This window comes from Lichenostomus cassidix, unplaced genomic scaffold (genome assembly GCF_008360975.1).
Source record: "Lichenostomus cassidix isolate B80296 unplaced genomic scaffold, HeHo_3.0 HiC_scaffold_856, whole genome shotgun sequence".
Lineage (NCBI taxonomy): Eukaryota > Metazoa > Chordata > Aves > Passeriformes > Meliphagidae > Lichenostomus > Lichenostomus cassidix.
The window spans coordinates 879-4857 of record NW_028147827.1 but is presented as its reverse complement, the minus strand read 5'-3'; positions in this window follow the sequence as shown (position 1 = coordinate 4857).

Here is a 3979-nt window from a genome sequence, read left to right as displayed (position 1 = left end):
AGGGCCCTGTGGTTCCAGTGCTGTCTTTGCTTCTCCCTGCAGGGTTCGTGTCCTGGGCAATGCAGGGTGTGTGTTGGAAAATGGCTAATAGAAAGAGGCCATATTGGCGAGGTGTGCGTGCAGAAGAAGATGCAGCATGCACAAACCAGCTATTGTTCTAAACTCTGAAGGTGCTATTGTTCCTAACTCTAAGATGCTATTGTTCATAACTTTGAGATGTTCTTCCCAGGAGATAGAAAGGAAAAGAGAGCTAGAATTGTATCCAATGTAGAGGAAATAAGCAAAATAGAGAGTCGCACAGTAATTCAGCTTATGCTGGCAGAACTGTAGCTGATTCAAGTGAAACGTGCCTAGAGACTGCAGCAAATCAGAAAGCTAAGATACTATATGCATAGACCTGACAGCCAATCATAAGTGCCAGTCTGTCACATGAATCTGTACCTGTTTTCTATAATAATGCTTGTCTTAGAAGAAATAAATGGAATAACACTATTATCTCTGTGAGAGTGTGTGCTATGTCCCGGTGACCTCTCTGACATTTGGGGTCCAAGACAGGGACAGAGTACACCAAAGCTGAAGCTGCAAGAAGATTGAATCGGTCAAGCAGTGGAAGCTGGGAGGAGGTCGCAGACGCGGAGAAACGGCTGAAGACCAAATTGAAATCCGAGCCAAGAAACGGCTGAAAACCGAATTAAAGTCCAAGCCAGGTGAGGAGGGTCGCTACCTCTTCCTCCGCGCGGGGGTCGCGTGCAATGGATTTAGAACTTGCCGCAGCACAAAATTTACTCTTTAATATCCTTGATAATAGAGGGAAAGGAGTGAAGGAGAAAAATTTAGATAAACTTATTTCCTACACTAGGAAGAAAAACTATTTTGGCTCACCCCCTCTGCTTTTTGCTGTGCCAGAATGGCAAAGGGTTGGAGATTTTTTTTTTCGACCAAATGATACAGAACAAGGGGAGAAAAGGTCTAACAGCTAGGAGAGTGACTTGGTGCTCTATAATCAACACTTTAAAAACTATGAAGACAGAGACCCGTGTAGCTGCCGCAGCAGTGCAGGCTTTCTCCGTTCCTGCTGGCCGCCCTCCAACAGATAACACCCCCTCTGCTCCTCTGCTGCTGAAAGAGTCCAAGGAAGAAACAAAAGCTTTTTTATTTGAAAAGTTTCAAGTGATGAAAAAGCAAAAAGTAGAGTCCAGCTCGACTGTCTGAATTACACAGAAGGTATGAAAAATCTAACCTGAGAGGTCTGCTCAAAAGGGAGTCTGCTACAGGACAGAATCCAGAGATAAGTGCAGAAATTTCTCCGATTGCAAGCTCCAGTCAAATAATACAGAACACGGAAGTCACAGAAGTCATGCCTCCAGCATCCATGCCTCCCTCCGTCACCTCAATTGCCCACGTGGGCAGCAATCCCAGAAACACAGCCCTTGCCCAGTGAGGAAAAAAGCAGCTCTGACGAAAAAGAAACAGAGCTGGCTAACAATATTACTCTGCAAAAAACAGCCAGCAAAAGCCAGAAAGAACTCAAGAATCTTATAGAAGAACTGAGAACTCAATTGCAACAAGTGATGAAACAATTGAAACAGCAAGGAAACAACACAATTGCCCAGAAAATAGTACAACCAATGACTAGCCCCTCAGGGTCACTACAAATATTGCAGCATGTAAGACCAGCTATAAATGCAGCCCAACTACAGCAGTGGGCTTTCCAGCCCCCTGCGCCCCAGACAGCAATGAGTCTGGAGCAAGTCCCGCTTGGGTGTGTGAAGTGCCTTCCCCCCCGGGCACTTTGGGCTGCCTGGCTAGGCGTAGGGCCAAAGAGAAGAGCAGGGCCAGCTCTGCTGGTTTTCCTCTTCGCTTTCCCCCACGCAGCCTCCCCACACCATCCGGTGACCGGGGAGCAGGCGAGCACTAGCTGTGCCCCGGAAAACCCTGTCAAGACTTCACAAGTTGATTTGTGAATGTATTTTCAAAGTGCTTTTTTTAAATTAGTATAACTGAGTTGTCTTTTAAACTTGTTTTCAGCTTTTCAGAATAAGAAAGCCTTGTAGCAAAATAATTGTCCTAATGAGTGATAACACCTTGATTGATAAAACCGTGAACAAGAGCTAAATTCCTTGCTGAAGCAGTTCTAAAAGTGTTTATTTTAAGTATACCTCTGATGTTCATAGAGTCTTAGCCAGATATAAACTGTTCAAGTCAGTTTAATTTTTCCCAATGCATTTTATCTCAACTCTACAAAATTAGTACATAAACCACAACAAAATGCCTTATTTGTAGCCTTATTGTGGACAAACCTCCATTTCTCTCTTTTTAAAACCTTTCCAAAATTTAAAAAACTTTTCTTCTGCCTGCGAAATAGCTCGCCAAGCTGCTTTGGCATTTGCCCAGCTAAGTGTTTAGAAGATATCTGAGGCTACAGCTCTGACCTTGGCATGCCTGAAACTACTCAGTATGAGGCAAATAATACAAATATAATTGCAAGCAGCCTTTATCTTAGTTTACAGACAAGTTCTGTGTTGTATCCTTACTCAGCAGAGATTCAGGTAGCCCTGATACATTCAGTAAAGTGAATATTAACTGAACAAAATATATGGCTGTAGCAATTAACTTTACAGCCTGATGTCAAAACATCGAATGAATTACCGTGTGTTTACCACACTTTTCTGACCCTTCCAGTTAATCCTGCAGAAATTTAACCCTCTGAAGTTCTCTGTTGCTGCTGTCTTATCTATAGTCTAGTTACTTCTTTGTATATTGTTCATTTATGTTTAATTGCTGTATGATAAATCTTCAGTAGTTTTCTTGTACTGATAGAGTCAAAATGAGTTAAACTCTGCTGTATCTGAAACTTTTAAAATAATACTCTCAAGTTTGAGTCTAGCTTTCATAAATTTAAAGCTCAAAAGATGCAGAGGCATCCAAAGTAACTACCTCACTAAATTTAAGGAAATGTTTTTTTTTTTTAATTATTCATAAGTATAACTAAAACCAATGTCTGTGTGTATGTGAGTGTGACAGTACTACAGCAAACATACTGAGTGCTGATTTAACTTCTTAAGCATTTTAAATTTGTAAGTTAAGTCTCTAGATGACATTCTAACCAAGACCTCCAGAAGAACAGAAGTTTTATTCTGTATTGAAGGCAAAGCTCCAAGAAGTCCTGAGACATAAATACCTGCACCTGAAACCAACAAAAGGAAGTTTTACTGTCTTCTCCCCTGTGTCCTGTGTTTATGTCTGTGGACTCACAATTACTTAGAAACAAACATTTACTATAAATAGCAAAAAATAACCTAGAGCACAGAAAACTCCGTTCTGCCTAGAGACGTTTTGTGCTGTGTTATAGTGAATATTTTAAACTACCTCTCAAGTGCCATTGAAGCTAAGTTCCGTTAAGTTAAATAAGTTTAAGTTTTATTAAACGTACATTATGTTAAGTTTAAGTCAAGTTAAGTTTAAGCAATGGTAATTTTAAATTCCATTAAGTTTGAGTTCAATTATAGTTAAGTCTCTTAAGTGTTGCTCAATTTACTATTTATTAATTTTTAAGTTCTGGTAATTTTTTGTTCTGTTAAGTTCTATTAAGATTGAATTCTGTTCACTTTCAGTGATGTTAACTTTAAGTTTTGACAAGTTCATTTTTGTTACGTTATGCTCATTTAAAGACCACAGGTTTTCTACTGTGAAGATAAAATGAAGACTTAAGACGGAAACCTTCCTGATGAAAATTTAGCCATGTGAACACACAGTCTGTAAGATCCTTGCTGTCGTTAAAAATTCTGTGGATCCAATTGTTCTGCATTTGTTAGCTTATCCTACTATTCATAACAATCTTTGCAGTTTTATCTCCCATAGATAGCACAAAAGAATGAGTGAAAATTTCAAATGATGCTGCATGTGCACAATTTCAGTTATAATTTGTTTATGGTACCATTGATTATTTAGTTAAAGTTAAATAATAATGCCAGCTGCT